At 34.2% G+C, this 8,435-nt stretch overlaps 1 long non-coding RNA gene across 2 annotated transcripts; it reads right to left on the bottom strand.

Moving 5' to 3' along the window:
- Positions 1-1,979: 1,979 nt before the first annotated feature.
- Positions 1,980-7,663, bottom strand: LOC107748426 (uncharacterized). 2 transcript variants are annotated; one of them, XR_001640934.1, is made up of 3 exons: positions 7,363-7,663; positions 6,055-6,147; positions 1,980-2,428 (listed from the first exon to the last, which is right to left on the bottom strand). It is a non-coding gene; the product is annotated as an uncharacterized LOC107748426 (long non-coding RNA). The 2 variants fall into 2 exon arrangements; XR_001640935.1 differs by having other exon boundaries at positions 1,980-2,420.
- Positions 7,664-8,435: the final 772 nt, after the last annotated feature.

Below are 8,435 nucleotides of genomic sequence, written 5' to 3'. Positions count from 1 at the left end.
AAATATTATTACAATGTAAAACAGCTGTTTTCTATATGAATATGTGTTAAACTGTAATTTATTTCTGTGATGCGCAGCTGTATTTTCAGCATCATTACTCCAGTCTTCAGTGCGACATGATCCTTCAGAAATCATTCTAATATACTGATTTGCTGCTCAAGAAACATTTCTGATTATTATCAATGTTGAAAACAGTTGTGCTGCACAATATTTTTATTTTTATTTATTATTTTTAAAAAGAACATTTATTTAAAATATAAACTGTTGTTTTTTATTAAATTAATGCATCATTGCTGAATAAAAAAAAAAATTATATGAAAAAAACAATAATAAATTATATAAATATTTCTACGGTTTTGTTTTACATTCATGCTTTAAAAAAGTAGTTGTGATGTTTGATGTTCTTCTTAAATATGATAATGATTACTCAAAGTGAAGGAGAAAATGGTTCATAAGTTCATGATTGTCCTGGATCTCCGTCTCTGAAGACTGACAGTCTGTTTTGCTGTTCAGTGTCAGAGTCACTTCATCTTATTAGAGAAGATCCCTCAAACCAGAACATACGAGGCTCTCGCACGGCTCTCTTTGAATCATCACCCTGACTCAGAACATATTGCTTTTTCAATGAGGCTTATGAGAGCGAAAGCCTGTCCAAATCTGACCTGCCAATGAACTCCTACAGGGGGTTAAACTAATGAAAGTAGAGAGGGTTCATAATGCTTCTCAGAGTCTACAAGACTTAGCCTTCTCATTTCCTTAAGGAGAACTGATGCATTGTCTTTTCCAAGATTTAAAGGAATAAATAAGCCAAAAATTATCATTCTATCACCATTTACTCAACCTTATGTTGTTTCAAACCCATGGAGGCCTGCTTAAACCACATGATACAAAAGATAATTGCAACTTTTTATCTCACAATTCAGACTTTTCCCCTTGCAATTCTGAGAAAAAAAGAATATACAAAGAAGAATTGTGAGATATAAACTAAGAATTGCAAGATGCAAATTACAAGATATAAACTCGCAATTGCAAGAATTTGTGAGATAAAAAGTCAAAATTACCTTTTTTATTTTTTATTTAATGGCAAAAACAAAAAAGTCAGAGTTGTGAGATGTAAAAACGTCTGAATTCTCAGTTTATATATCATACTTTTTTACCTTTTTTTCTCAGAATTTTGAGATCTACACTCCGAAATGTGAGACGTAAACTCACAATTGCAAGACATAGAGTAAAAAATCGTGAGTTGTAAAGTCAGAATTGTGAGATGTAAAGTCCGAAACACAAGATGTAAAGTCAGAATTGAGACAAAGTCCAAATTGCGAGATGTAAATTTAGAACTGTGAAACAAAGCCTGAAATGTGAGACGTAAACTCAGAATTGCGAAATGTAAAGTCAGAATTGCAAGATACTAAGAATTGTGAAAAGTCCAAATTCCGAGATATAAAGGCTGGATTGCGAGATGTAAAGTCTGAATTGCAAAACATGAACTCAGAATTGTGAGACGTGAAGTCCAAATTGTGAGATGTAAAGTTTGAATTACTAGCTGAACTCATACGTCATGCTCCCGGAGCTGCTTCCGTGTACAACAGTGAGAGCAAGCTACATTAAAGTGATTATTACATTTTGAATATGGATATTTTTCTTACAAAAACGCATCGATTCGCTACAGGAGGCCTTTGTTCACCCCCCGGAGCCGTGTGAGACACTTTTTTTATGGATGGGCGCTTTTTATTTAACTTCTTTTGGACTGATTCACTGCAACACCCGCTGAGTGGCATTAAACAGCTTGACAGGTCAAAGACAATTTTTTATATAACTCCGACTGGATTCGTCTGAAAGAAGAAAGTCATGTACACCTAGGATGACTTGAGGGTGAGTAATTCATGGGCTAATTTTCATTTTTGGGTGAACTAACCCTTTAAAGGCAGAATAGCAAGACATAAAAGATCAGAACTGCGACAAAAAAGTTGCAATGCGCTTTTTTATTTTTTATCCTGTAATGAAAATGCACTTCAACACAAACCTGTATGACTTTCTTTCTCTTTAGACAGAACCTGTTCAGAACCCTCTACCTAACATTGTGTCTCACAGATAAAATAAAGTTATACAGGTTGACAGACTGTTTAATTTTTGGCTGAACTGCTCATTTAAAGCTCTTCCCTTGCTGGTTCTTCAGCTCGCTTGTTTAACCTTAAGAAAAATAGCCAGACGTCTCTCGTGTCGTTCATTTGACCTTCATATACTGTGGCACAGCTGCGCAGAGGATCCCAGACTACAGTGTGTCAGACTGCGCTGATGTTGTTCATCGGTCCGGGATTATTGCGCTGACAGATTGATCGGGAGCAGACGCGCGAGCAGCGCTCAGGTATGTCGGGATGCAGCGGCGGGCGTCTGGTCACCCTCAATCACGCACACGTGTCCTGCAGGACTGACAGGTTTCATTAGCACAGGCCTGGGAACAGTTATTACCCTGATAAAACCAGATCACAGCGGAGGAAATTGAATTCTAGAGGACATCAGTTCTCATGGAGAGAAGCTCGGACACCAGACGAGAGGCTGGATGAATGTCAAAGATATTTATGCAATCTGCGATAGAGCAGGACACACTCCAGCGCTGGCGAGCCGAGATAAGAAAACCCGGAGAACATCCTGCTCTGGGAAAAAACTGAATATCCAGAAAAACCACTGACGCTGACAGTTTGTTCTACCACTTTCCAAACTAATTGAGCGGAAGATCGTCTGTTAAAAACACTTTCCAAAGGGAATTCACTAAGAAGGAATCACTGCTGATGCAGTCTGTATTAAAGCTGCATGAAATCTGAACCTTTTTTCTTTATATTTTGATTTTGTGTAATTTAATATGTCGATTAACTGCTTTTTTTTAGCATATTGATCTATTGTGGTGGTTTTTTTTGGATCAGTGCTTGATTCTGATTGATTGGTTCTGATTGATCATGTGATCTCCTAAATCATCATGTGATTCCTTAAAGTGCCCCTATTATGGGTTATGAAAGGTTCATATTTTGGTTTTGGGAGTCCCCAACAACAGGTTGACATGCATGCAAGGTCAAAAAACACTTTAATTGTCTTATAATATGCATTTATTTTTACCTTATTTGCTCAATGACTCCCAAACGATTCGCTCAACGATTTATTTTTCTGTATTCATTTTGCCAATTCCGATTCATTTTGCCTGTATTGGCTGATAAATCAGCGTTTGTGAGCGCAGTGCTGCTTTGTGTACAGCGTTACCGGGGAAACCGCTATTTTTACCGCTCCAAAAGTGGCACCTAGTGGCAAAGAATGAATTTGCATTTCAGACCAATTCGAAAAGACCAACAAGTGGGCGGGCAATATGCTTGGGATTCGTTTTAAAAACGACTCATTTCAATGATTCAGTCGACTCTTTCTTTTGAGAGACAATAACTTTATACACGGTGCACTTTCAAATTTAAAACTTGGCAGGATGTTTTCATTCACTTAGAGCTGTGTAACACACTGCATGAAAGGTAATTTTTTAAAAATCCATAATAGGGGCACTTTAAATCAAGATGGCTCCTAGTTCCAACATTGTTAGCTTGGCATTGAAACGTTTGCCTTGTTGCCTTGTTTTTTTTCCAGTAAATTGCTTACACTGTTTTCATCTCGCTTGTGACTTGATTTTTGATAGTGATGGGAGAAACGAACGTTTTCGAAGCTTCGAATCAATTGAACCAATTGCTTCGCAAAATGATTCACCGTTTCGAAGCGCTTGAAACACCACATGCTAGTGACGCCTGCTGGTCAAAAGTGTGTAAATGCAACAAAAACTCAGGCTAAAACATGCATAAAAACAGCTTTTAAAACCCCATTGCAAATGTTTTATTGAAAGTTTAATACATTAAATGCCATAAAAATGATAAAATACCATTAAATATGAAGTGTCTGTATATATGGCTTTTGAAATATTTTATATTAATTTGCAGGGCTTGTTTTGTTTTATGGAGAGCTTGTATATATAGGCCAGAAAGAGACTATTAACTACTTCTCATCCTTTTAATTACACAAATGCCTTGTTAAAAAGGTCTACAAATTGATGAAACTGATCCGAGATTAGGTAAAAACCATAGCCGCTGGTTCAATGGTTTGCCACTGGGGGGCGATCTCAGTGAACTCGCATGATTCACGGGTTTACAGAGATCGTCCCCCAATGGAAAACCATTGAAATTTCGAAACGTTTCGAAACAGTTATGACGTAATGAAGCCTAGTTTACTGAAATCACGTGACTTTGGCAGTTTGATACGAACCACCGTTTCGAAACAAAAGATTCGCAAAAGTTTCGAAGCTTCACAAAGCTTTTTGTGTAGACTTTTTTCAAGTATTTTACTTTTTGAAATCTGAACCTGAAACAGTCACTTATCATAAATGTAAACAACACTCCAAAGAGAAAGGAAAAAATGAAATCGCATCATATGACCCCTTTAAAACGTAAAACTGATCTACCAGATTATGTAATTTGAATTTGTAAAAAAGAATGCAGTTTTATTTAAAATATACTTGTAAAAAATGTATAGCCTGAATGCACTGTAAGTCGCTTTGGATAAAAGCGTCTGCTAAATGCATAAATTATTAAATTAATTAAATTATTTAATATTAATGGGATCTTTCTATATATGTAGGCTGTGGTTTTAAACTTATCTGACCAAACACACATCGAGCTAGAAATAAACTGATGAGGAAAAACCTGACAAAAGTTTCAAAACAGAAAAATCCTTTCAGTCATGTGATTGATTCATTGGTGTGTTAAATTGCTGTGTAATAATGTCAGTGACTGTGACTCTCCATATGTGCCGCACACATATGTGTGATCTGAACTCCTCCGGACAGATGAGTAATGACAGTAATTAGCAGATTTTCCTGGCAGTAAATTTAGTCTAAATGAGGATGAATGGCTCATGATCTTAATTAGCAGTGGACTAATGTCGCTGTAGTAATTGCAGTGGTGTGAGACTCTCTGCTGCTCTTTTCAAACAGCTCTCTTCATCATCAGCGAGAAAGATAATCATATGAGAAGAAAACTGAATTACAGCCTGGGAAAGTGACGTCACCCTGAACCTCAGACCCGTCTGATGCATGTTGCACACAAATGGCAAGAGATTTCAAGGTTCCCACACTTTTCCACGACCTTTCCAGTCGTTCAAGATTAATGCATAAGAAGTGAATCTCCCAAACTTGTCAAGAACATGTGTGGATCATATATCTCCCCCAGAATCAATTGGAAAGTAATGAGAAATTATTTATTGCCCAGTGAAAGTAAAGCCTATCTTATTTTATTTTGTTTTTAATTCATTAATTTAATTGATTTATTTAATTTATATTATTTTTAATTTAGTTATACTTATTCGTTTATTTAATTATTTTTATTCATTTGTTAAATCTATATATATATATATATAGTTTAAAATATATATATATATATATATATATATAATATAATTTTTATGCATATTTTATTTCAATTTAATTTATTTGTATGTATTTATTTTGTGCATACATTTTCTGATTGAGTATATAACATTTAAAAATCTTTTCAGTAGCTTTTCCTGACTGGATTTATTATCTATATTTAATCAATTCAGACACCCAAGGTGTGATATACAGTGGGTACGGAAAGTATTCAGACCCCCTTAAATTTTTCACTCTTTGTTATATTGCAGCCATTTGCTAAAATCATTTAAGTTAATTTTTTTTCCTCATTAATGTACACACAGCACCCCATATTGACAGAGTAAAGGGTCTGAATACTTAGGACCATTTGATATTTCAGTTTTTCTTTTTTAATAAATCTGCAAAAATGTCAACAATTCTGTGTTTTTCTGTCAATATGGGGTGCTGTGTGTACATTAATGAGGAAAAAAAATTAACTTAAATGATTTTAGCAAATGGCTGCAATATAACAAAGAGTGAAAAATTTAAGGGGGTCTGAATAGTTTCCGTACCCACTGTATATATTGTAAACAGTCACTATGACACTTGTGTTGTGGTTATTCACAATAAAGTCCAGCCTCATGTACCTTCTAAAGCCTGAGATGAGGGTGAAATGTCAGCCGTGTCCTGCTGTGACTGTGACTCCCATCAGAGATGTATAACCTCCCGGATCGGATCCGCTGTGAGGAGACAATATGAGAATTTATTAAGACACAGTGAGCTTTATATATCGCAGAGAGAACAGCAAAGACAACAACAGACTTCAGACAAACACACACTCATACTGAAGTCTGTCAAACATTCCCAAACCTGTCAAAATCATCTGTGGCTCATTTTCACCCCAAAATCAAATGGAAAATAAGATTTTTTTATTTTATTTTTTTGGCTTAATGAAAATAAACCCATTACATTTTGCAAAGAACACAACATAAAATAATTAATTAATTTAATTAATTAATTTAAAAATGAAGAATATACAGTATATATATATATATAGAAAGAAATAATGAAAATAATACTAATTTAAATGTTTATTTTAAATATTGTTTGCATATTGTTTGTATTGTTTGTATTGTATTGTTTGCAAAAACAGTAAAATAAACTAATAGAATGAAAAATAAAATGAAAATAATTCTGATTACTGAAATGTAAAAAAAAAAAGTAAATGTTTTTATTATTTATTATTTAAATAGTACAGTATTTATATATCATTATAGTATCTCTTGTGCATCATTTAATTTATGCTGATTAAAAAGCATTATAGGACAACCTTTTTATAAAATAAAATACAAGCAAAATCAAATGGAAATACATTTTTGTAAATAATACAAAATAAATTAAATTTAAATAAAAAAATAAATAAAAAAAGATTACTGAAATGCAAAACAGGAGAATATTGATAATCATTAGATTATTAGTAGAACAACTTTTTTATATATAAAATAAAATATAAATGAAAAATTATTTTCGTTATTGAAATGCAAAAAGAGATTATATCATTTAAATTGTACAGTATTTATACATCATTATAGTATCTTAAGTACTACATTTAATTTATGTGCTGATTTAAATCAAAATCATTGTAGTACAGCAATTTATTTTGTAACAAAGTACTGTATTACAATAATGAGACATAGCAAAAAATGTTAAGGTAAAACGTTATGCAAATTAGCAAAAATAATTTCACAATGCATAAAATCTTAAGGTTCCCAAAATATGATTTCTTACATTTATACTTGTGTTATTTTTTTATGACATGACCTGGCCATGTTGTTGTGGTTCTCGGATGCATCATGTTGGATTATAATGAGTTTTGTCAGACTCAGATAATACAGCACTGTCCTTTCATAACATGTCGTCCCGCACAGACAGTAGATCTCTCTAACGGAGATTACCTGTCAATAACAGAACACAGTCCTTGAGGGGGCGGGATGAGCGGGCTGAAGGTGAAAGATGATTGGTTAGACAGGCGCTGTGATTGACGGCTTCAGTAAACGGCCCTGTTAGCGCTGTGCACTCAGATGAATGTGATGTTAGACTGGATCAGAGGAACAGACTGGAGTAGTCGAGATGGAAACGCTAGCAGATGGACATTATAGTACATCTACTTCACAAAGGTGAATCACAGACCATGTTTCTTTCTTAAACGTAGGGCTATTGGCTAAAAAGAGATGTTCCCTTGATATGTCCCGCTCACACTTCCTGTTTTAAAAATAAATACATCAACAGAGTAATAAACACATCAATTATACAGACAATTTCACAGACGGTGGGTGAAAATAGTCTTGTAAAACTAAATGTAACAAATAAACAAATAGTATAAATAAATGTTTAAATAAATTAATTAAATGAAATTAAAACATTAAAAAAATTAAAATATATAAGACAAAATAAAAAAAATTATAAATAAATAAATTGCAAAATTAAATGAAAATTATATATTAGGGGAAAAATAAGAAAATAATGCATTATTAAATGTTTAAATAATATATATAAATATATATCTATAAGTGAGCTGTAAATATTCTCCTGTCTCCACGTCTGCCGATGACTAACCAGCTCTGTGTTTGACATTATTATTCATTCTCACATAGAGACAAAGTGTTAACAGCATAAATCTCCCCTGACGTTCACTTCAAAGGGCACATGAGGATTTACCGACGCCAACAACCTCTCAACCCATCCGCCTCTGCGGAGACCGATGAAACCTCTCAAACAGCATTAACAATACAGGGATGTCCGAAAGAAAGAGCCCGTGATGAGATATCCATAAGCGTATGAGGAAAATGACCATCATCACTCCTGACAGAGTTTGAGTTGAGTGCGTCTCACGGGTGTGTTTCTCCCAAGAGTCCGTCTGTCAAAGGTCATGCATCTCCATCCGCTCGTCTCCTTCCCATTTCTCTAGTCTTTGTTTACTGCTGCCATGGAAACACGTGGCAGATGAGGTCAGGAGGTCACAGTGACA

This window comes from Sinocyclocheilus rhinocerous, unplaced genomic scaffold, assembly GCF_001515625.1.
Source record: "Sinocyclocheilus rhinocerous isolate Xijiao unplaced genomic scaffold, SAMN03320098_v1.1 scaffold522, whole genome shotgun sequence".
NCBI lineage: Eukaryota > Metazoa > Chordata > Actinopteri > Cypriniformes > Cyprinidae > Sinocyclocheilus > Sinocyclocheilus rhinocerous.
The sequence above is the reverse complement of the archived record's forward strand: the minus strand, read 5'-3'. Positions and strand labels throughout refer to the sequence as shown.